Raw genomic sequence first — 25,267 nt, forward strand, 5'->3', positions numbered from 1 at the left:
GGCCGCGGCAGATGCAGGAGCGCACCCTGTCCTTCCCGGAGCACCCAGCCTCCTGGACGAGCTCATGGCGGCCGCGGGCGTCCCGGACACACAGGTGCCATCCCCGGGGGCCGCGGCAGATGGAGGAGCGTACCCTGTCCTCCCAGGCGCACCCAGCCTCCTAGACGAGCTCCTGGCGGACACTGTCGTCCCGGACACGCAGGCACCGTCCCCGGGGGCCGCGGCAGGCGCAGGAGCGCACCCTGTCCTCCCAGGTGCACCCAGCTTCCTAGACGAGCTCCTGGCGTCCACGGGCGTCCCGTACATGCAGGCGCCGTCCCCGGGGGCCGCGGCAGACTCAGGAGCGCACCCTATCCTCCCAGTCGCACCCAGCCTCCTAGACGAGCTCCTGGCGGCCACGAGCGTCCCGTACATGCAGGCGCCGTCCCCGGGGGCCGCGGCAGATGCAGGAGCGCACCCTGTCCTTCCCGGTGCACCCAGCCTCCTGGACGAGCTCCTGGCGGCCACGGGCGTCCCGTACATGCAGGCGCCGTCCCCGGCGTCCGCGGCAGATGCAGGAGCGCACCCTGTCCTTCCCTGTGCACCCAGCCTCCTGGACGAGCTCCTGGGGGCCACGGGCGTCCCGGACACGCAGGCGCCGTCCCCGGGTGCCGCGGCAGACGCAGGAGCGCACCCTGTCCTCCCAGTTGCACCCAGCCTCCTGGACGAGCTCCTGGCGTCCACGGACGTCCCGGGCTCACCGGCTCCTTCCCCGGGGTCCTCTACTGCCATCGCAGAGGACCAGCCAGCCCTCCCCGGGTCACGTAGCCTCCTAGAGGAAATCATGGCTGCCACGGCCATCCAGGACATGCCGTGGCCTTCCCCGGGGGTCACTGCCGAGGAAGGAGGAGCTGAGGCAAGCATGGAAGCACCCCTCAGTGAGGACGATTACCAGGCCCTCCTCGACATGCTGCCAGGCTCCCCAGGCCCTTGGGCTTAGAGGGAGAGGAAGGAAGGGGCCCCTTCTCCCCCAAGCCCCTTTCAGGCCTCCCTGCCTGGCATGCAGAGCCATGGAGCTCGGCGAGGGGGCCGGGTTTGGCTGGGGGTGGAGAGAATACAGACGGGATGTCTACCAACATCTTTGGGGACAAATGCGAGAGCTGGACCTTAGGGCAGCATGGGTCCCGTCCCCCCAAGAGGGACACCCCACCTGAAGCCTCCAGGCATGCGCGCATTCCAGTGACCAAGAGGGTGCCTAAGAGGGGACATGCCATGGATCCAATAAAGAAACCCTGTGCCCCGCACAGGTTCTTTCCGTCTGGCTCTTGTGTCTTCTGGTCCCGTCTTTCCCGCACTCCACACAGGAGAATGCCTTCCCTATGCCAGGGGCAGCTGAGGGGAGGGGAGCGGGGGATGGGGAAATGGGAAGGTGGATGGCTGGGAGATGCGAGGTGGGAGGGAGCGAGCGGGTGGAGGGAGAGGGTGGGGGTGAAGGGAGAGAGTGGGGGTGAAGGGAGAGAGCTGGGAAGGCTAAGTGGGAGAGGGAGGGAGGGAGGGAAGGGAGGCAGGGAGGGTCGGGGACGGAAGGAGGAAGGGGGGTGGTCGGGGGAGGGGGGCGGCGCCCGCGCGGCGGGGACTCAGCTTCAAGCCACCGGCAAACCCCGCGGGTATCCCTAAAATACTCCGTTGGGGACACGCTTGCCTCGGTTTCGGGGTGCATGCCCTGGGCGGGTTTCCCAAGGTGAGATCCTCTGAGCAAGCAGTAGGGACCGACCCACACAACCACTCTCACGACCAGACTCCCTGTGAACACACCCGCCAGGTATATCTGCAAAGGCCACTCATCTCCATGTGTCTCTCAGATCCTCGCGGTGTAGTGACTGAGCTCGCCCTGCCGCGAGCATGCCCCCATCACCAGCCGACTTACACACATTATTTATTTGCAAACCCGTTCCTGAATTCATAGACCCAATGGTTTCAAAGTACATACAAACCCCTCAGAGTTCCCATGTGAACCCCGGTGGTTCGGTTTCAAAACCTGGGTGGCCACAAATACTTAGCTAAAGATGGCTGTGGGTGTGCCGGTGTGTTTCGTTCGTGTCTTTTCAATTCATCGGGACCTGTTCCGAGCGAAAAGAGAGGTGCCTCGCATCGTCCATCCCCCGCACTACTTCACGCAGCCTTCTCCCTTCTTTGTCTGCTCCTTCCCCCTGATTTCCTCCTCCTTCTCCTCCCCGCCCTCCGTTTCTCGAAGAAAGCGCACACTCTTTCCATGTCCCGTTGTTGGCACGGGTCAGGGCTTCGTTCTCTCCACAAACGGCCAAGCTTCTTTCCTAGCCTTAGTGGAACCTCCTTGCTAAGAGTACGGGGATACACTCTCCCCTTTCCCGGGTCTGCCCGGGGCACTTGGGCTGGGGGGTGGGCTGGGGAGAGGCGGGCATCAGGCTCCACCTCAAAAAGCCCCAAAGGGCGTGAGCTGCCATTCGAGTGGCTGGCCCATCAGGTCTCTGGCAGTAGACTCGAGCTCCTGGCAAGTCAGAGCCCTGGGGGTGGGCAGGGCAGTGGACTGGGACTGCTGTAGGGAAAGGACGCCATGGGGGCACAGAGGAGGTGGGGAGGGACGTGGGAAACGGAGGCAAGGAAAGCGAGGGAATCGAGGTGGAGGCACCGGACAGAGCGTCCAGTGTCTGGGAATGCCCCGGAGGAGCCGGCGGAGGCCACTGGGGCCAACGTATGTGTGGAATGTGAAAAGGCGGGAAAACCCAGAGAGTTTCGGAAGCCAAGGCAGGCTGGGAAAGGGGGCGTGGGCGGCAACTGCAAAGGGGCCTAGGGGAATTCCCGGGCAATTAACAATCTGTGCACTGCTGATGCTCCCCGAGCCCGGCGTTGATCCCACCGCTGCGGCGTGGCAGGGCCACTAACCAAAGCCCCGAACGGCACACCCAGCCCAACGTGGACCTTGGGGCTGTGTGGCACGGGCCGTGCCCGTGAAAGCCCACTCGCTCCACGGGATCCTTTCCAGGGTCTCTGCTTGGCGGCCAGGGACGTCCCTCCCCTCCTTCTAAGCCCCCACCGCTATTTACATACATGGGGCGGAGCCACCTCACCCTATCGCAAGTCCTGAGCTGCTGGCTGCTGGCCCACCGGGACAGCCGTCTGCAGCGTCCGTGTGTCTCTCCCACCATGGCCTCGTCCAGCTCCTCCAGCACCTCAAGTGGTACGTTTGCCCTCGGCCCCTGGGGTTGGATCACGTCTCAGGGGGGTTTGTGGGTCGCCCGGCCAAAGGTTTCCGGCAAACCTGTCAACGGACCACCAGGAATGGCAGGGACCGATCGGCTGGGCCCGTGGTTTCCAGGCGTTGGGCGTGCCCAGAGTGGCACCGTTTGGTCGTTTGGCTCCTTTGGCACACACATGGCTTCTCCATTCTCTTTTCTGGGATGAGGGGGTTGGTTGAGGGCGTGGGAGGAGGGCGGACTGGGATGGGGCCCTTTGTCCTCATCTTCCTGTGGAAATGGAGGTCGGGGAGCTCTGGGGCCCTGCAGAGGCTTTCTCTCCACAGTGGCCTGGTGCCTTCTGTCTTCCGTCAGGCATTGTTTGTTGGGCTTCGCTGCACATTCCTTCCCTCTCGTTTCCTTTTCTCACAGTGGTGGCAACTATGGCCAGTGCCCCTGTTAGCCCCGAGAAGCCAGGCTCCCTCCCGTTGGCATCGTGAGGGAGGGAAATCTGGAAGAAGCCCCATCGAGGCGTTTCCCAGGCATGTCCCCAGTCAGGGGGAAAAATGTCTCGCCCAGACAGACGGGATAGGGCTGTGGTCTTTGTTGGGTGGTCCTTCTGGCCGCCTTTGTTTTGGGGGTGGGTTTGGTTGTTCTCCGTTCCTCACAGTGTAGTGACGGGGTTCGTCCGCGTCACCAGCCGACTTACAGACATTATTTATTTGCACACCCGTTCTTGAATTCACACGCCCAATGGTTTCAAACTACATACAAACCCCTCAGATTCCCATGTGAACCCCGGTGGTTCGGTTTCAAAACCTGGGTGGCCACAAATACTTAGCTAAAGATGGCTGTGGGTGTGCCGGTGTGTTTCGTTCGTGTCTTTTCAATTCATCGGGACCTGTTCCGAGCGAAAAGAGAGGTGCCTCGCATCGTCCATCCCCCGCACTACTTCACGCAGCCTTCTCCCTTCTTTGTCTGCTCCTTCCCCCTGATTTCCTCCTCCTTCTCCTCCCCGCCCTCCGTTTCTCGAAGAAAGCGCACACTCTTTCCATGTCCCGTTGTTGGCACGGGTCAGGGCTTCGTTCTCTCCACAAACGGCCAAGCTTCTTTCCTAGCCTTAGTGGAACCTCCTTGCTAAGAGTACGGGGATACACTCTCCCCTTTCCCGGGTCTGCCCAGGGCACTTGGGCTGGGGGGTGGGCTGGGGAGAGGCGGGCATCAGGCTCCACCTCAAAAAGCCCCAAAGGGCGTGAGCTGCCATTCGAGTGGCTGGCCCATCAGGTCTCTGGCAGTAGACTCGAGCTCCCGGCAAGTCAGAGCCCTGGGGGTGGGCAGGGCAGTGGACTGGGACTGCTGTAGGGAAAGGACGCCATGGGGGCACAGAGGAGGTGGGGAGGGACGTGGGAAACGGAGGCAAGGAAAGCGAGGGAATCGAGGTGGAGGCACCGGACAGAGCGTCCAGTGTCCGGGAATGCCTCGGAGGAGCCGGCGGAGGCCACTGGGGCCAACGTATGTGTGGAATGTGAAAAGGCGGGAAAACCCAGAGAGTTTCGGAAGCCAAGGCAGGCTGGGAAAGGGGGCGTGGGCGGCAACTGCAAAGGGGCCTAGGGGAATTCCCGGGCAATTAACAATCTGTGCACTGCTGATGCTCCCCGAGCCCGGCGTTGATCCCACCGCTGCGGCGTGGCAGGGCCACTAACCAAAGCCCCGAACGGCACACCCAGCCCAACGTGGACCTTGGGGCTGTGTGGCACGGGCCGTGCCCGTGAAAGCCCACTCGCTCCACGGGATCCTTTCCAGGGTCTCTGCTTGGCGGCCAGGGACGTCCCTCCCCTCCTTCTACGCCCCCACCGCTATTTGCATACATAGGGGTGGAGCCACCTCACCCTATCGCAAGTCCTGAGCTGCTGGCTGCTCGCCCCCCGGGACAGCAGTCCGCAGCGTCCGTGTGTCTCTCCCACCATGGCCTCGTCCAGCTCCTCCAGCACCTCAAGTGGTACGTTTGCCCTCGGCCCCTGGGGTTGGATCACGTCTCAGGGGGGTTGGTGGGTCGCCTGGCCAAATGTTCCTGGCAAACCTGTCAACGGACCACCAGGAATTGCAGGGACTGATCGGCTGGGCCCGTGGTTTCCAGGCGTTGGGCGTGCCCAGAGAAGCACCGTTTGGTCGTTTGGCTCCTTTGGCACACACATGCCTTCTCCATTCTCTTTTCTGGGATGAGGGGGTTGGTTGAGGGGGCGGGGGGAGGGCGGACTGGGATGGGGCCCTTTGTCCTCATCTTCCTGTGGAAATGGAGGTCGGGGAGCTCTGGGGCCCTTCAGAGGCTTTCTCTCCACAGTGGCCTGGTGCCTTCTGTCTTCCGTGAGGCGTTGCGTGTTGGGCTTCGCTTCGCCTTCCTTCCCTCTCCTTTCCTTTTCTAACAGTGGCGGCAACTATGGCCCGTGCTCCTGTTAGCCCTGAGAAGCTAGGCTCCCTCCCGTTGGCATTTTGGGGGAGGGTAATCTGGGAGAAGCCCCATCGAGGCGTTTCCCAGGCATCTGTCGAGACAGGGGGAAAAAATGTCTCGCCCAGACAGACGGGGTAGGCTTGTGGTCTTTGTTGGGGTTGCTTTCTTGTAGCCTTTGTTTTGGGGGTGGATTTGGTTTCCTTTCTGCCTGCCCGTGTCTCTTGGGTTCCGGCGTGTGTGTGGCAAGGGGGTGGGGGGTTTTCCCCGCTGCCCTCGACGCTCAGCCTGGCTCTCGGGGTGTAGCCAAGGGACTTCCGAGTGCAGACCCGTCCCCGGGTTCCCGGCTTTGCTCAGGCTCAGGGGCAACTCCCCTGGGCAGGGAGCATGCTGGGGCACCTCCGTCGAGTCCTCCCCCACCCCCACGTCCTCTGAGACCTTTCCCTTTCTTCTCTTCCACAGGCCCCATCGCCACAGGATCTCGAAGGAGGAGGCTCGTTCTGAAGCTGAGCCAGAAGGACGCCCTGAACGCGCTCTTTCAACAGAACCCCTACCCTGGGATAGCGACCAGAGAACGACTGGCCCGAGAGCTTGGCATTGCCGAAAGCAGAGTTCAGGTAGGCCCCCCCCTCCACCGGTTCTCCCTCTCAGGCTCCCCGTGCCGGTCCAAGGCAGCCGAAAGCCTCCGGCGGCCTTGCTCTTGAGAACGAGTTCTCTCTGTTTGCCCCTAGGTCTGGTTTCAAAACCAACGAAGAAGACGGTTGAAGCAGGGCCGATCGCCGTCTGAAAATGTGCACCAAGACGGGGAACGGGGGCCAACGGCCACGCCCATGCCACCATTACCACCTCCTCGACCTCAGTCTTCCTCTCAAGGTAATTTACCCAGCGTTCTCCAAAGGCAAGTCCCCAGAGGGGGCCCCGAACCCTCCCCCTCTTGCCAGAGAATTCCCTCTGCTGGTGGGTGAGCACGGGCGGCCTCAGAAACACCAAGGGGGGAGGAAAGAGGGCCATCTGGTTGCTGCCCCCATCAGTGTCCCAGAGAAGGGCCCCATGCCCCCAGTCGGCGTGGACGGGCAGCACTCTTCCCCCTTTGCACCCCCTCCCCAGCCCCCTTCGGGAACTTTAGCCTCCGGCTGCCCAAGGCAGCCTTGGCCGAGGAGCATGCCTCAGGGCACTCCGCGGCAAGACCGGAGGAGGAAAGAGACACACAGGGACATGCATGTGTGTGGAGTGTGCGTGTGTGCGCGCACGTATCCACGATGCACACAGGCACATGATCCATCTGTGGCTGTGTTCCTTAGAACCCTGCACCGGCCACATCGCCACCTGAGGTGAGTCAGGTGTGTGCCTAAGTCTGTCTCCCTGGGACTCTCCATCCCCTCCACACCGCCTAGGGCATCTGTGCTGTGAACGTTCCATGGGCCTTAAAGTCCTCTCCTCTCCTCTCGGTGTGTTCTCTCTTTGGCAGAAGCCTCGGCCAGAGAGGCCAGGAGACAGAGGACCGTCATCTCTGCTTCTCAAACAAGGATCCTCGTGCAAGCCTTCACGAGGGATCGCTTTCCGGGGATTGCCGCCAGGGAAGAACTGGCTCGTCAGACGGGAATCCCAGAACCTCGAATCCAGGTAAGTTCTCCACCCAGCGCCTGGGCCCGGGACGTGACCCAGGAGAAAGGAGCGTTCACCACTGCCAAGGGTTTGCAGGTGGATACACGCAGGCTTGGGCTTGCGCTTGCGCTTGGGCTAGGGGGGAGGGGGCCGAAAGTTGGTGGGCTGCGTGGTGGGTTTGGGGCCGCTTGTGGCCGTGCACTCACCCCTCATTTCCCAGGGCCAAGGGATTCGTTTGCAGAAAATGGCCCTGCAGAACTCACCCTGGGCCTGACAGATCCGAGGACGGGAGGCCAGGCAGGGTGGAGAATGGGCGCCGCGGGGGCGCCAGCACGTTGATCTGGACGCTCACGACTTCTGATGTGCCTGTCTGCCTTTTGCTCCCCTAGATATGGTTTCAAAACCGAAGAGCTCGGCACCCCCAGCAGAGCACGAGCGGGCCTGGCAGTGGCCGTGCCCAAGGCCCAGGCGACGCATCGGCCACGACTACTCCTGCTCCAGAGGACCGAAGGGCCCCACCCGCTGTCCACAGCACCTCTCTTCCCCTTCAGCCCTCTCTGTCGCAGGAGAGCATGCTCCCCTCCTTGGCTCCAGCCGCTCCTTTGGGCGCCCCCACCGTCTGGGTGCCCGGGACTGCCTCTGGGGTCTGTGTGGGCCAGCCGTTGATGATCTTCGTGGTCCAGCCCAGCCCGGAGGCTCTCCAGCCAAGTGCGAAGCCACCACCTCCTCCCCAGGTAGCACTTCCCTGGGCCGAATGCTCCCCTGCTGTCGTGGCCCCTTGGCAGCCTGGGCAAGGGGCCAACCTGCCGCCTGTACAGCCCGAGACACACATCCCGCGGTGGGCAGAGTCACCCTATGGTGAAGGCACGGCCCATCCGCTAGAGCCACAGCACCAGCCCCACACCCTTCGAAGCACGACAAGCCTCCTAGACGAGCTCATGGCAGCCGCGGGCGACCCGGACACGCAGGTGCCGTCCCCGGGTGCCGCGGCAGAGGCAGGAGCGCACCCTGTGCTCCCAGTCGCACCCAGCCTCCTAGAGGAGCTCCTGGCGGCCACGGGCGTCCCGTACATGCAGGCGCCGTCCCCGGGGGCCGCGGCAGATGCAGGAGCGCACCCTGTCCTTCCCGGAGCACCCAGCCTCCTGGACGAGCTCATGGCGGCCGCGGGCGTCCCGGACACACAGGTGCCATCCCCGGGGGCCGCGGCAGATGGAGGAGCGTACCCTGTCCTCCCAGGCGCACCCAGCCTCCTAGACGAGCTCCTGGCGGACACTGTCGTCCCGGACACGCAGGCACCGTCCCCGGGGGCCGCGGCAGGCGCAGGAGCGCACCCTGTCCTCCCAGGTGCACCCAGCTTCCTAGACGAGCTCCTGGCGTCCACGGGCGTCCCGTACATGCAGGCGCCGTCCCCGGGGGCCGCGGCAGACTCAGGAGCGCACCCTATCCTCCCAGTCGCACCCAGCCTCCTAGACGAGCTCCTGGCGGCCACGAGCGTCCCGTACATGCAGGCGCCGTCCCCGGGGGCCGCGGCAGATGCAGGAGCGCACCCTGTCCTTCCCGGTGCACCCAGCCTCCTGGACGAGCTCCTGGCGGCCACGGGCGTCCCGTACATGCAGGCGCCGTCCCCGGGGTCCGCGGCAGATGCAGGAGCGCACCCTGTCCTTCCCGGTGCACCCAGCCTCCTGGACGAGCTCCTGGGGGCCACGGGCGTCCCGGACACGCAGGCGCCGTCCCCGGGTGCCGCGGCAGACGCAGGAGCGCACCCTGTCCTCCCAGTTGCACCCAGCCTCCTGGACGAGCTCCTGGCGTCCACGGACGTCCCGGGCTCACCGGCTCCTTCCCCGGGGTCCTCTACTGCCATCGCAGAGGACCAGCCAGCCCTCCCCGGGTCACGCAGCCTCCTAGAGGAAATCATGGCTGCCACGGCCATCCAGGACATGCCGTGGCCTTCCCCGGGGGTCACTGCCGAGGAAGGAGGAGCTGAGGCAAGCATGGAAGCACCCCTCAGTGAGGACGATTACCAGGCCCTCCTCGACATGCTGCCAGGCTCCCCAGGCCCTTGGGCTTAGAGGGAGAGGAAGGAAGGGGCCCCTTCTCCCCCAAGCCCCTTTCAGGCCTCCCTGCCTGGCATGCAGAGCCATGGAGCTCGGCGAGGGGGCCGGGTTTGGCTGGGGGTGGAGAGAATACAGACGGGATGTCTACCAACATCTTTGGGGACAAATGCGAGAGCTGGACCTTAGGGCAGCATGGGTCCCGTCCCCCCAAGAGGGACACCCCACCTGAAGCCTCCAGGCATGCGCGCATTCCAGTGACCAAGAGGGTGCCTAAGAGGGGACATGCCATGGATCCAATAAAGAAACCCTGTGCCCCGCACAGGTTCTTTCCGTCTGGCTCTTGTGTCTTCTGGTCCCGTCTTTCCCGCACTCCACACAGGAGAATGCCTTCCCTATGCCAGGGGCAGCTGAGGGGAGGGGAGCGGGGGATGGGGAAATGGGAAGGTGGATGGCTGGGAGATGCGAGGTGGGAGGGAGCGAGCGGGTGGAGGGAGAGGGTGGGGGTGAAGGGAGAGAGTGGGGGTGAAGGGAGAGAGCTGGGAAGGCTAAGTGGGAGAGGGAGGGAGGGAGGGAAGGGAGGCAGGGAGGGTCGGGGACGGAAGGAGGAAGGGGGGTGGTCGGGGGAGGGGGGCGGCGCCCGCGCGGCGGGGACTCAGCTTCAAGCCACCGGCAAACCCCGCGGGTATCCCTAAAATACTCCGTTGGGGACACGCTTGCCTCGGTTTCGGGGTGCATGCCCTGGGCGGGTTTCCCAAGGTGAGATCCTCTGAGCAAGCAGTAGGGACCGACCCACACAACCACTCTCACGACCAGACTCCCTGTGAACACACCCGCCAGGTATATCTGCAAAGGCCACTCATCTCCATGTGTCTCTCAGATCCTCGCGGTGTAGTGACTGAGCTCGCCCTGCCGCGAGCATGCCCCCATCACCAGCCGACTTACACACATTATTTATTTGCAAACCCGTTCCTGAATTCATAGACCCAATGGTTTCAAAGTACATACAAACCCCTCAGAGTTCCCATGTGAACCCCGGTGGTTCGGTTTCAAAACCTGGGTGGCCACAAATACTTAGCTAAAGATGGCTGTGGGTGTGCCGGTGTGTTTCGTTCGTGTCTTTTCAATTCATCGGGACCTGTTCCGAGCGAAAAGAGAGGTGCCTCGCATCGTCCATCCCCCGCACTACTTCACGCAGCCTTCTCCCTTCTTTGTCTGCTCCTTCCCCCTGATTTCCTCCTCCTTCTCCTCCCCGCCCTCCGTTTCTCGAAGAAAGCGCACACTCTTTCCATGTCCCGTTGTTGGCACGGGTCAGGGCTTCGTTCTCTCCACAAACGGCCAAGCTTCTTTCCTAGCCTTAGTGGAACCTCCTTGCTAAGAGTACGGGGATACACTCTCCCCTTTCCCGGGTCTGCCCGGGGCACTTGGGCTGGGGGGTGGGCTGGGGAGAGGCGGGCATCAGGCTCCACCTCAAAAAGCCCCAAAGGGCGTGAGCTGCCATTCGAGTGGCTGGCCCATCAGGTCTCTGGCAGTAGACTCGAGCTCCTGGCAAGTCAGAGCCCTGGGGGTGGGCAGGGCAGTGGACTGGGACTGCTGTAGGGAAAGGACGCCATGGGGGCACAGAGGAGGTGGGGAGGGACGTGGGAAACGGAGGCAAGGAAAGCGAGGGAATCGAGGTGGAGGCACCGGACAGAGCGTCCAGTGTCTGGGAATGCCTCGGAGGAGCCGGCGGAGGCCACTGGGGCCAACGTATGTGTGGAATGTGAAAAGGCGGGAAAACCCAGAGAGTTTCGGAAGCCAAGGCAGGCTGGGAAAGGGGGCGTGGGCGGCAACTGCAAAGGGGCCTAGGGGAATTCCCGGGCAATTAACAATCTGTGCACTGCTGATGCTCCCCGAGCCCGGCGTTGATCCCACCGCTGCGGCGTGGCAGGGCCACTAACCAAAGCCCCGAACGGCACACCCAGCCCAACGTGGACCTTGGGGCTGTGTGGCACGGGCCGTGCCCGTGAAAGCCCACTCGCTCCACGGGATCCTTTCCAGGGTCTCTGCTTGGCGGCCAGGGACGTCCCTCCCCTCCTTCTAAGCCCCCACCGCTATTTACATACATGGGGCGGAGCCACCTCACCCTATCGCAAGTCCTGAGCTGCTGGCTGCTGGCCCACCGGGACAGCCGTCTGCAGCGTCCGTGTGTCTCTCCCACCATGGCCTCGTCCAGCTCCTCCAGCACCTCAAGTGGTACGTTTGCCCTCGGCCCCTGGGGTTGGATCACGTCTCAGGGGGGTTTGTGGGTCGCCCGGCCAAAGGTTTCCGGCAAACCTGTCAACGGACCACCAGGAATGGCAGGGACCGATCGGCTGGGCCCGTGGTTTCCAGGCGTTGGGCGTGCCCAGAGTGGCACCGTTTGGTCGTTTGGCTCCTTTGGCACACACATGGCTTCTCCATTCTCTTTTCTGGGATGAGGGGGTTGGTTGAGGGCGTGGGAGGAGGGCGGACTGGGATGGGGCCCTTTGTCCTCATCTTCCTGTGGAAATGGAGGTCGGGGAGCTCTGGGGCCCTGCAGAGGCTTTCTCTCCACAGTGGCCTGGTGCCTTCTGTCTTCCGTCAGGCATTGTTTGTTGGGCTTCGCTGCACATTCCTTCCCTCTCGTTTCCTTTTCTCACAGTGGTGGCAACTATGGCCAGTGCCCCTGTTAGCCCCGAGAAGCCAGGCTCCCTCCCGTTGGCATCGTGAGGGAGGGAAATCTGGAAGAAGCCCCATCGAGGCGTTTCCCAGGCATGTCCCCAGTCAGGGGGAAAAATGTCTCGCCCAGACAGACGGGATAGGGCTGTGGTCTTTGTTGGGTGGTCCTTCTGGCCGCCTTTGTTTTGGGGGTGGGTTTGGTTGTTCTCCGTTCCTCACAGTGTAGTGACGGGGTTCGTCCGCGTCACCAGCCGACTTACAGACATTATTTATTTGCACACCCGTTCTTGAATTCACACGCCCAATGGTTTCAAACTACATACAAACCCCTCACTGTTCTCATGTGAACCCCGGTGGTTGGGTTTCGAAAGCAGGGTGGCCACAAATACTTAGCTAAAGATGGCTGTGGGTGTGCCGGTGTGTTTCGTTCGTGTCTTTTCAATTCATCGGGACCTGTTCCGAGCGAAAAGAGAGGTGCCTCGCATCGTCCATCCCCCGCACTACTTCACGCAGCCTTCTCCCTTCTTTGTCTGCTCCTTCCCCCTGATTTCCTCCTCCTTCTCCTCCCCGCCCTCCGTTTCTCGAAGAAAGCGCACACTCTTTCCATGTCCCGTTGTTGGCACGGGTCAGGGCTTCGTTCTCTCCACAAACGGCCAAGCTTCTTTCCTAGCCTTAGTGGAACCTCCTTGCTAAGAGTACGGGGATACACTCTCCCCTTTCCCGGGTCTGCCCAGGGCACTTGGGCTGGGGGGTGGGCTGGGGAGAGGCGGGCATCAGGCTCCACCTCAAAAAGCCCCAAAGGGCGTGAGCTGCCATTCGAGTGGCTGGCCCATCAGGTCTCTGGCAGTAGACTCGAGCTCCCGGCAAGTCAGAGCCCTGGGGGTGGGCAGGGCAGTGGACTGGGACTGCTGTAGGGAAAGGACGCCATGGGGGCACAGAGGAGGTGGGGAGGGACGTGGGAAACGGAGGCAAGGAAAGCGAGGGAATCGAGGTGGAGGCACCGGACAGAGCGTCCAGTGTCCGGGAATGCCTCGGAGGAGCCGGCGGAGGCCACTGGGGCCAACGTATGTGTGGAATGTGAAAAGGCGGGAAAACCCAGAGAGTTTCGGAAGCCAAGGCAGGCTGGGAAAGGGGGCGTGGGCGGCAACTGCAAAGGGGCCTAGGGGAATTCCCGGGCAATTAACAATCTGTGCACTGCTGATGCTCCCCGAGCCCGGCGTTGATCCCACCGCTGCGGCGTGGCAGGGCCACTAACCAAAGCCCCGAACGGCACACCCAGCCCAACGTGGACCTTGGGGCTGTGTGGCACGGGCCGTGCCCGTGAAAGCCCACTCGCTCCACGGGATCCTTTCCAGGGTCTCTGCTTGGCGGCCAGGGACGTCCCTCCCCTCCTTCTACGCCCCCACCGCTATTTGCATACATAGGGGTGGAGCCACCTCACCCTATCGCAAGTCCTGAGCTGCTGGCTGCTCGCCCCCCGGGACAGCAGTCCGCAGCGTCCGTGTGTCTCTCCCACCATGGCCTCGTCCAGCTCCTCCAGCACCTCAAGTGGTACGTTTGCCCTCGGCCCCTGGGGTTGGATCACGTCTCAGGGGGGTTGGTGGGTCGCCTGGCCAAATGTTCCTGGCAAACCTGTCAACGGACCACCAGGAATTGCAGGGACTGATCGGCTGGGCCCGTGGTTTCCAGGCGTTGGGCGTGCCCAGAGAAGCACCGTTTGGTCGTTTGGCTCCTTTGGCACACACATGCCTTCTCCATTCTCTTTTCTGGGATGAGGGGGTTGGTTGAGGGGGCGGGGGGAGGGCGGACTGGGATGGGGCCCTTTGTCCTCATCTTCCTGTGGAAATGGAGGTCGGGGAGCTCTGGGGCCCTTCAGAGGCTTTCTCTCCACAGTGGCCTGGTGCCTTCTGTCTTCCGTGAGGCGTTGCGTGTTGGGCTTCGCTTCGCCTTCCTTCCCTCTCCTTTCCTTTTCTAACAGTGGCGGCAACTATGGCCCGTGCTCCTGTTAGCCCTGAGAAGCTAGGCTCCCTCCCGTTGGCATTTTGGGGGAGGGTAATCTGGGAGAAGCCCCATCGAGGCGTTTCCCAGGCATCTGTCGAGACAGGGGGAAAAAATGTCTCGCCCAGACAGACGGGGTAGGCTTGTGGTCTTTGTTGGGGTTGCTTTCTTGTAGCCTTTGTTTTGGGGGTGGATTTGGTTTCCTTTCTGCCTGCCCGTGTCTCTTGGGTTCCGGCGTGTGTGTGGCAAGGGGGTGGGGGGTTTTCCCCGCTGCCCTCGACGCTCAGCCTGGCTCTCGGGGTGTAGCCAAGGGACTTCCGAGTGCAGACCCGTCCCCGGGTTCCCGGCTTTGCTCAGGCTCAGGGGCAACTCCCCTGGGCAGGGAGCATGCTGGGGCACCTCCGTCGAGTCCTCCCCCACCCCCACGTCCTCTGAGACCTTTCCCTTTCTTCTCTTCCACAGGCCCCATCGCCACAGGATCTCGAAGGAGGAGGCTCGTTCTGAAGCTGAGCCAGAAGGACGCCCTGAACGCGCTCTTTCAACAGAACCCCTACCCTGGGATAGCGACCAGAGAACGACTGGCCCGAGAGCTTGGCATTGCCGAAAGCAGAGTTCAGGTAGGCCCCCCCCTCCACCGGTTCTCCCTCTCAGGCTCCCCGTGCCGGTCCAAGGCAGCCGAAAGCCTCCGGCGGCCTTGCTCTTGAGAACGAGTTCTCTCTGTTTGCCCCTAGGTCTGGTTTCAAAACCAACGAAGAAGACGGTTGAAGCAGGGCCGATCGCCGTCTGAAAATGTGCACCAAGACGGGGAACGGGGGCCAACGGCCACGCCCATGCCACCATTACCACCTCCTCGACCTCAGTCTTCCTCTCAAGGTAATTTACCCAGCGTTCTCCAAAGGCAAGTCCCCAGAGGGGGCCCCGAACCCTCCCCCTCTTGCCAGAGAATTCCCTCTGCTGGTGGGTGAGCACGGGCGGCCTCAGAAACACCAAGGGGGGAGGAAAGAGGGCCATCTGGTTGCTGCCCCCATCAGTGTCCCAGAGAAGGGCCCCATGCCCCCAGTCGGCGTGGACGGGCAGCACTCTTCCCCCTTTGCACCCCCTCCCCAGCCCCCTTCGGGAACTTTAGCCTCCGGCTGCCCAAGGCAGCCTTGGCCGAGGAGCATGCCTCAGGGCACTCCGCGGCAAGACCGGAGGAGGAAAGAGACACACAGGGACATGCATGTGTGTGGAGTGTGCGTGTGTGCGCGCACGTATCCACGATGCACACAGGCACATGATCCATCTGTGGCTGTGTTCCTTAGAACCCTGCACCGGCCACATCGCCACCTGAGGTGAGTCAGGTGTGTGCCTAAGTCTGTCTCCCTGGGACTCTCCATCCCCTCCACACCGCCTAGGGCATCTGTGCTGTGAACGTTCCATGGGCCTTAAAGTCCTCTCCTCTCCTCTCGGTGTGTTCTCTCTTTGGCAGAAGCCTCGGCCAGAGAGGCCAGGAGACAGAGGACCGTCATCTCTGCTTCTCAAACAAGGATCCTCGTGCAAGCCTTCACGAGGGATCGCTTTCCGGGGATTGCCGCCAGGGAAGAACTGGCTCGTCAGACGGGAATCCCAGAACCTCGAATCCAGGTAAGTTCTCCACCCAGCGCCTGGGCCCGGGACGTGACCCAGGAGAAAGGAGCGTTCACCACTGCCAAGGGTTTGCAGGTGGATACACGCAGGCTTGGGCTTGCGCTTGCGCTTGGGCTAGGGGGGAGGGGGCCGAAAGTTGGTGGGCTGCGTGGTGGGTTTGGGGCCGCTTGTGGCCGTGCACTCACCCCTCATTTCCCAGGGCCAAGGGATTCGTTTGCAGAAAATGGCCCTGCAGAACTCACCCTGGGCCTGACAGATCCGAGGACGGGAGGCCAGGCAGGGTGGAGAATGGGCGCCGCGGGGGCGCCAGCACGTTGATCTGGACGCTCACGACTTCTGATGTGCCTGTCTGCCTTTTGCTCCCCTAGATATGGTTTCAAAACCGAAGAGCTCGGCACCCCCAGCAGAGCACGAGCGGGCCTGGCAGTGGCCGTGCCCAAGGCCCAGGCGACGCATCGGCCACGACTACTCCTGCTCCAGAGGACCGAAGGGCCCCACCCGCTGTCCACAGCACCTCTCTTCCCCTTCAGCCCTCTCTGTCGCAGGAGAGCATGCTCCCCTCCTTGGCTCCAGCCGCTCCTTTGGGCGCCCCCACCGTCTGGGTGCCCGGGACTGCCTCTGGGGTCTGTGTGGGCCAGCCGTTGATGATCTTCGTGGTCCAGCCCAGCCCGGAGGCTCTCCAGCCAAGTGCGAAGCCACCACCTCCTCCCCAGGTAGCACTTCCCTGGGCCGAATGCTCCCCTGCTGTCGTGGCCCCTTGGCAGCCTGGGCAAGGGGCCAACCTGCCGCCTGTACAGCCCGAGACACACATCCCGCGGTGGGCAGAGTCACCCTATGGTGAAGGCACGGCCCATCCGCTAGAGCCACAGCACCAGCCCCACACCCTTCGAAGCACGACAAGCCTCCTAGACGAGCTCATGGCAGCCGCGGGCGACCCGGACACGCAGGTGCCGTCCCCGGGTGCCGCGGCAGAGGCAGGAGCGCACCCTGTGCTCCCAGTCGCACCCAGCCTCCTAGACGAGCTCCTGGCGGCCACGGGCGTCCCGTACATGCAGGCGCCGTCCCCGGGGGCCGCGGCAGATGCAGGAGCGCACCCTGTCCTTCCCGGAGCACCCAGCCTCCTGGACGAGCTCATGGCGGCCGCGGGCGTCCCGGACACACAGGTGCCATCCCCGGGGGCCGCGGCAGATGGAGGAGCGTACCCTGTCCTCCCAGGCGCACCCAGCCTCCTAGACGAGCTCCTGGCGGACACTGTCGTCCCGGACACGCAGGCACCGTCCCCGGGGGCCGCGGCAGGCGCAGGAGCGCACCCTGTCCTCCCAGGTGCACCCAGCTTCCTAGACGAGCTCCTGGCGTCCACGGGCGTCCCGTACATGCAGGCGCCGTCCCCGGGGGCCGCGGCAGACTCAGGAGCGCACCCTATCCTCCCAGTCGCACCCAGCCTCCTAGACGAGCTCCTGGCGGCCACGAGCGTCCCGTACATGCAGGCGCCGTCCCCGGGGGCCGCGGCAGATGCAGGAGCGCACCCTGTCCTTCCCGGTGCACCCAGCCTCCTGGACGAGCTCCTGGCGGCCACGGGCGTCCCGTACATGCAGGCGCCGTCCCCGGGGTCCGCGGCAGATGCAGGAGCGCACCCTGTCCTTCCCGGTGCACCCAGCCTCCTGGACGAGCTCCTGGGGGCCACGGGCGTCCCGGACACGCAGGCGCCGTCCCCGGGTGCCGCGGCAGACGCAGGAGCGCACCCTGTCCTCCCAGTTGCACCCAGCCTCCTGGACGAGCTCCTGGCGTCCACGGACGTCCCGGGCTCACCGGCTCCTTCCCCGGGGTCCTCTACTGCCATCGCAGAGGACCAGCCAGCCCTCCCCGGGTCACGCAGCCTCCTAGAGGAAATCATGGCTGCCACGGCCATCCAGGACATGCCGTGGCCTTCCCCGGGGGTCACTGCCGAGGAAGGAGGAGCTGAGGCAAGCATGGAAGCACCCCTCAGTGAGGACGATTACCAGGCCCTCCTCGACATGCTGCCAGGCTCCCCAGGCCCTTGGGCTTAGAGGGAGAGGAAGGAAGGGGCCCCTTCTCCCCCAAGCCCCTTTCAGGCCTCCCTGCCTGGCATGCAGAGCCATGGAGCTCGGCGAGGGGGCCGGGTTTGGCTGGGGGTGGAGAGAATACAGACGGGATGTCTACCAACATCTTTGGGGACAAATGCGAGAGCTGGACCTTAGGGCAGCATGGGTCCCGTCCCCCCAAGAGGGACACCCCACCTGAAGCCTCCAGGCATGCGCGCATTCCAGTGACCAAGAGGGTGCCTAAGAGGGGACATGCCATGGATCCAATAAAGAAACCCTGTGCCCCGCACAGGTTCTTTCTGTCTGGCTCTTGTGTCTTCTGGTCCCGTCTTTCCCGCACTCCACACAGGAGAATGCCTTCCCTATGCCAGGGGCAGCTGAGGGGAGGGGAGCGGGGGATGGGGAAATGGGAAGGTGGATGGCTGGGAGATGCGAGGTGGGAGGGAGCGAGCGGGTGGAGGGAGAGGGTGGGGGTGAAGGGAGAGAGTGGGGGTGAAGGGAGAGAGCTGGGAAGGCTAAGTGGGAGAGGGAGGGAGGGAGGGAAGGGAGGCAGGGAGGGTCGGGGACGGAAGGAGGAAGGGGGGTGGTCGGGGGAGGGGGGCGGCGCCCGCGCGGCGGGGACTCAGCTTCAAGCCACCGGCAAACCCCGCGGGTATCCCTAAAATACTCCGTTGGGGACACGCTTGCCTCGGTTTCGGGGTGCATGCCCTGGGCGGGTTTCCCAAGGTGAGATCCTCTGAGCAAGCAGTAGGGACCGACCCACACAACCACTCTCACGACCAGACTCCCTGTGAACACACCCGCCAGGTATATCTGCAAAGGCCACTCATCTCCATGTGTCTCTCAGATCCTCGCGGTGTAGTGACTGAGCTCGCCCTGCCGCGAGCATGCCCCCATCACCAGCCGACTTACACACATTATTTATTTGCAAACCCGTTCCTGAATTCATAGACCCAATGGTTTCAAAGTACATACAAACCCCTCAGAGTTCCCATGTGAACCCCGGTGGTTCGGTTTCAAAACCTGGGTGGCCACAAATACTTAGCTAAAGATGGCTGTGGGTGTGCCGGTGTGTTTCGTTCGTGTCTTTTCAATTCATCGGGACCTGTTCCGAGCGAAAAGAGAGGTGCCTCGCATCGTCCATCCCCCGCACTACTTCACGCAGCCTTCTCCCTTCTTTGTCTGCTCCTTCCCCCTGATTTCCTCCTCCTTCTCCTCCCCGCCCTCCGTTTCTCGAAGAAAGCGCACACTCTTTCCATGTCCCGTTGTTGGCACGGGTCAGGGCTTCGTTCTCTCCACAAACGGCCAAGCTTCTTTCCTAGCCTTAGTGGAACCTCCTTGCTAAGAGTACGGGGATACACTCTCCCCTTTCCCGGGTCTGCCCGGGGCACTTGGGCTGGGGGGTGGGCTGGGGAGAGGCGGGCATCAGGCTCCACCTCAAAAAGCCCCAAAGGGCGTGAGCTGCCATTCGAGTGGCTGGCCCATCAGGTCTCTGGCAGTAGACTCGAGCTCCTGGCAAGTCAGAGCCCTGGGGGTGGGCAGGGCAGTGGACTGGGACTGCTGTAGGGAAAGGACGCCATGGGGGCACAGAGGAGGTGGGGAGGGACGTGGGAAACGGAGGCAAGGAAAGCGAGGGAATCGAGGTGGAGGCACCGGACAGAGCGTCCAGTGTCTGGGAATGCCTCGGAGGAGCCGGCGGAGGCCACTGGGGCCAACGTATGTGTGGAATGTGAAAAGGCGGGAAAACCCAGAGAGTTTCGGAAGCCAAGGCAGGCTGGGAAAGGGGGCGTGGGCGGCAACTGCAAAGGGGCCTAGGGGAATTCCCGGGCAATTAACAATCTGTGCACTGCTGATGCTCCCCGAGCCCGGCGTTGATCCCACCGCTGCGGCGTGGCAGGGCCACTAACCAAAGCCCCGAACGGCACACCCAGCCCAACGTGGACCTTGGGGCTGTGTGGCACGGGCCGTGCCCGTGAAAGCCCACTCGCTCCACGGGATCCTTTCCAGGGTCTCTGCTTGGCGGCCAGGGACGTCCCTCCCCTCCTTCTAAGCCCCCACCGCTATTTACATACATGGGGCGGAGCCACCTCACCCTATCGCAAGTCCTGAGCTGCTGGCTGCTGGCCCACCGGGACAGCCGTCTGCAGCGTCCGTGTGTCTCTCCCACCATGGCCTCGTCCAGCTCCTCCAGCACCTCAAGTGGTACGTTTGCCCTCGGCCCCTGGGGTTGGATCACGTCTCAGGGGGGTTTGTGGGTCGCCCGGCCAAAGGTTTCCGGCAAACCTGTCAACGGACCACCAGGAATGGCAGGGACCGATCGGCTGGGCCCGTGGTTTCCAGGCGTTGGGCGTGCCCAGAGTGGCACCGTTTGGTCGTTTGGCTCCTTTGGCACACACATGGCTTCTCCATTCTCTTTTCTGGGATGAGGGGGTTGGTTGAGGGCGTGGGAGGAGGGCGGACTGGGATGGGGCCCTTTGTCCTCATCTTCCTGTGGAAATGGAGGTCGGGGAGCTCTGGGGCCCTGCAGAGGCTTTCTCTCCACAGTGGCCTGGTGCCTTCTGTCTTCCGTCAGGCATTGTTTGTTGGGCTTCGCTGCACATTCCTTCCCTCTCGTTTCCTTTTCTCACAGTGGTGGCAACTATGGCCAGTGCCCCTGTTAGCCCCGAGAAGCCAGGCTCCCTCCCGTTGGCATCGTGAGGGAGGGAAATCTGGAAGAAGCCCCATCGAGGCGTTTCCCAGGCATGTCCCCAGTCAGGGGGAAAAATGTCTCGCCCAGACAGACGGGATAGGGCTGTGGTCTTTGTTGGGTGGTCCTTCTGGCCGCCTTTGTTTTGGGGGTGGGTTTGGTTGTTCTCCGTTCCTCACAGTGTAGTGACGGGGTTCGTCCGCGTCACCAGCCGACTTACAGACATTATTTATTTGCACACCCGTTCTTGAATTCACACGCCCAATGGTTTCAAACTACATACAAACCCCTCAGATTCCCATGTGAACCCCGGTGGTTCGGTTTCAAAACCTGGGTGGCCACAAATACTTAGCTAAAGATGGCTGTGGGTGTGCCGGTGTGTTTCGTTCGTGTCTTTTCAATTCATCGGGACCTGTTCCGAGCGAAAAGAGAGGTGCCTCGCATCGTCCATCCCCCGCACTACTTCACGCAGCCTTCTCCCTTCTTTGTCTGCTCCTTCCCCCTGATTTCCTCCTCCTTCTCCTCCCCGCCCTCCGTTTCTCGAAGAAAGCGCACACTCTTTCCATGTCCCGTTGTTGGCACGGGTCAGGGCTTCGTTCTCTCCACAAACGGCCAAGCTTCTTTCCTAGCCTTAGTGGAACCTCCTTGCTAAGAGTACGGGGATACACTCTCCCCTTTCCCGGGTCTGCCCAGGGCACTTGGGCTGGGGGGTGGGCTGGGGAGAGGCGGGCATCAGGCTCCACCTCAAAAAGCCCCAAAGGGCGTGAGCTGCCATTCGAGTGGCTGGCCCATCAGGTCTCTGGCAGTAGACTCGAGCTCCCGGCAAGTCAGAGCCCTGGGGGTGGGCAGGGCAGTGGACTGGGACTGCTGTAGGGAAAGGACGCCATGGGGGCACAGAGGAGGTGGGGAGGGACGTGGGAAACGGAGGCAAGGAAAGCGAGGGAATCGAGGTGGAGGCACCGGACAGAGCGTCCAGTGTCCGGGAATGCCTCGGAGGAGCCGGCGGAGGCCACTGGGGCCAACGTATGTGTGGAATGTGAAAAGGCGGGAAAACCCAGAGAGTTTCGGAAGCCAAGGCAGGCTGGGAAAGGGGGCGTGGGCGGCAACTGCAAAGGGGCCTAGGGGAATTCCCGGGCAATTAACAATCTGTGCACTGCTGATGCTCCCCGAGCCCGGCGTTGATCCCACCGCTGCGGCGTGGCAGGGCCACTAACCAAAGCCCCGAACGGCACACCCAGCCCAACGTGGACCTTGGGGCTGTGTGGCACGGGCCGTGCCCGTGAAAGCCCACTCGCTCCACGGGATCCTTTCCAGGGTCTCTGCTTGGCGGCCAGGGACGTCCCTCCCCTCCTTCTACGCCCCCACCGCTATTTGCATACATAGGGGTGGAGCCACCTCACCCTATCGCAAGTCCTGAGCTGCTGGCTGCTCGCCCCCCGGGACAGCAGTCCGCAGCGTCCGTGTGTCTCTCCCACCATGGCCTCGTCCAGCTCCTCCAGCACCTCAAGTGGTACGTTTGCCCTCGGCCCCTGGGGTTGGATCACGTCTCAGGGGGGTTGGTGGGTCGCCTGGCCAAATGTTCCTGGCAAACCTGTCAACGGACCACCAGGAATTGCAGGGACTGATCGGCTGGGCCCGTGGTTTCCAGGCGTTGGGCGTGCCCAGAGAAGCACCGTTTGGTCGTTTGGCTCCTTTGGCACACACATGCCTTCTCCATTCTCTTTTCTGGGATGAGGGGGTTCGTTGAGGGGGCGGGGGGAGGGCGGACTGGGATGGGGCCCTTTGTCCTCATCTTCCTGTGGAAATGGAGGTCAGGGAGCTCTGGGGCCCTTCAGAGGCTTTCTCTCCACAGTGGCCTGGTGCCTTCTGTCTTCCGTGAGGCGTTGCGTGTTGGGCTTCGCTTCGCCTTCCTTCCCTCTCCTTTCCTTTTCTAACAGTGGCGGCAACTATGGCCCGTGCTCCTGTTAGCCCTGAGAAGCTAGGCTCCCTCCCGTTGGCATTTTGGGGGAGGGTAATCTGGGAGAAGCCCCATCGAGGCGTTTCCCAGGCATCTGTCGAGACAGGGGGAAAAAATGTCTCGCCCAGACAGACGGGGTAGGCTTGTGGTCTTTGTTGGGGTTGCTTTCTTGTAGCCTTTGTTTTGGGGGTGGATTTGGTTTCCTTTCTGCCTGCCCGTGTCTCTTGGGTTCCGGCGTGTGTGTGGCAAGGGGGTGGGGGGTTTTCCCCACTGCCCTCGACGCTCAGCCTGGCTCTCGGGGTGTAGCCAAGGGACTTCCGAGTGCAGACCCGTCCCCGGGTTCCCGGCTTTGCTCAGGCTCAGGGGCAACTCCCCTGGGCAGGGAGCATGCTGGGGCACCTCCGTCGAGTCCTCCCCCACCCCCACGTCCTCTGAGACCTTTCCCTTTCTTCTCTTCCACAGGCCCCATCGCCACAGGATCTCGAAGGAGGAGGCTCGTTCTGAAGCTGAGCCAGAAGGACGCCCTGAACGCGCTCTTTCAACAGAACCCCTACCCTGGGATAGCGACCAGAGAACGACTGGCCCGAGAGCTTGGCATTGCCGAAAGCAGAGTTCAGGTAGGCCCCCCCCTCCACCGGTTCTCCCTCTCAGGCTCCCCGTGCCGGTCCAAGGCAGCCGAAAGCCTCCGGCGGCCTTGCTCTTGAGAACGAGTTCTCTCTGTTTGCCCCTAGGTCTGGTTTCAAAACCAACGAAGAAGACGGTTGAAGCAGGGCCGATCGCCGTCTGAAAATGTGCACCAAGACGGGGAACGGGGGCCAACGGCCACGCCCATGCCACCATTACCACCTCCTCGACCTCAGTCTTCCTCTCAAGGTAATTTACCCAGCGTTCTCCAAAGGCAAGTCCCCAGAGGGGGCCCCGAACCCTCCCCCTCTTGCCAGAGAATTCCCTCTGCTGGTGGGTGAGCACGGGCGGCCTCAGAAACACCAAGGGGGGAGGAAAGAGGGCCATCTGGTTGCTGCCCCCATCAGTGTCCCAGAGAAGGGCCCCATGCCCCCAGTCGGCGTGGACGGGCAGCACTCTTCCCCCTTTGCACCCCCTCCCCAGCCCCCTTCGGGAACTTTAGCCTCCGGCTGCCCAAGGCAGCCTTGGCCGAGGAGCATGCCTCAGGGCACTCCGCGGCAAGACCGGAGGAGGAAAGAGACACACAGGGACATGCATGTGTGTGGAGTGTGCGTGTGTGCGCGCACGTATCCACGATGCACACAGGCACATGATCCATCTGTGGCTGTGTTCCTTAGAACCCTGCACCGGCCACATCGCCACCTGAGGTGAGTCAGGTGTGTGCCTAAGTCTGTCTCCCTGGGACTCTCCATCCCCTCCACACCGCCTAGGGCATCTGTGCTGTGAACGTTCCATGGGCCTTAAAGTCCTCTCCTCTCCTCTCGGTGTGTTCTCTCTTTGGCAGAAGCCTCGGCCAGAGAGGCCAGGAGACAGAGGACCGTCATCTCTGCTTCTCAAACAAGGATCCTCGTGCAAGCCTTCACGAGGGATCGCTTTCCGGGGATTGCCGCCAGGGAAGAACTGGCTCGTCAGACGGGAATCCCAGAACCTCGAATCCAGGTAAGTTCTCCACCCAGCGCCTGGGCCCGGGACGTGACCCAGGAGAAAGGAGCGTTCACCGCTGCCAAGGGTTTGCAGGTGGATACACGCAGGCTTGGGCTTGAGCTTGCGCTTGGGCTAGGGGGGAGGGGGCCGAAAGTTGGTGGGCTGCGTGGTGGGTTTGGGGCCGCTTGTGGCCGTGCACTCACCCCTCATTTCCCAGGGCCAAGGGATTCGTTTGCAGAAAATGGCCCTGCAGAACTCACCCTGGGCCTGACAGATCCGAGGACGGGAGGCCAGGCGGGGTGGAGAATGGGCGCCGCGGGGGCGCCAGCACGTTGATCTGGACGCTCACGACTTCTGATGTGCCTGTCTGCCTTTTGCTCCCCTAGATATGGTTTCAAAACCGAAGAGCTCGGCACCCCCAGCAGAGCACGAGCGGGCCTGGCAGTGGCCGTGCCCAAGGCCCAGGCGACGCATCGGCCACGACTACTCCTGCTCCAGAGGACCGAAGGGCCCCACCCGCTGTCCACAGCACCTCTCTTCCCCTTCAGCCCTCTCTGTCGCAGGAGAGCATGCTCCCCTCCTTGGCTCCAGCCGCTCCTTTGGGCGCCCCCACCGTCTGGGTGCCCGGGACTGCCTCTGGGGTCTGTGTGGGCCAGCCGTTGATGATCTTCGTGGTCCAGCCCAGCCCGGAGGCTCTCCAGCCAAGTGCGAAGCCACCACCTCCTCCCCAGGTAGCACTTCCCTGGGCCGAATGCTCCCCTGCTGTCGTGGCCCCTTGGCAGCCTGGGCAAGGGGCCAACCTGCCGCCTGTACAGCCCGAGACACACATCCCGCGGTGGGCAGAGTCACCCTATGGTGAAGGCACGGCCCATCCGCTAGAGCCACAGCACCAGCCCCACACCCTTCGAAGCACGACAAGCCTCCTAGACGAGCTCATGGCAGCCGCGGGCGACCCGGACACGCAGGTGCCGTCCCCGGGTGCCGCGGCAGAGGCAGGAGCGCACCCTGTGCTCCCAGTCGCACCCAGCCTCCTAGAGGAGCTCCTGGCGGCCACGGGCGTCCCGTACATGCAGGCGCCATCCCCGGGGGCCGCGGCAGATGGAGGAGCGTACCCTGTCCTCCCAGGCGCACCCAGCCTCCTGGACGAGCTCCTGGCGGCCACGGGCGTCCCGTACATGCAGGCGCCGTCCCCGGGGTCCGCGGCAGATGCAGGAGCGCACCCTGTCCTTCCCGGTGCACCCAGCCTCCTGGACGAGCTCCTGGGGGCCACGGGCGTCCCGGACACGCAGGCGCCGTCCCCGGGTGCCGCGGCAGACGCAGGAGCGCACCCTGTCCTCCCAGTTGCACCCAGCCTCCT

Source organism: Giraffa tippelskirchi, chromosome 9 (genome assembly GCF_054371585.1).
Source record: "Giraffa tippelskirchi isolate mGirTip1 chromosome 9, T2T-mGirTip1v1.2.pri, whole genome shotgun sequence".
In the NCBI taxonomy this organism is placed as follows: domain Eukaryota; kingdom Metazoa; phylum Chordata; class Mammalia; order Artiodactyla; family Giraffidae; genus Giraffa; species Giraffa tippelskirchi.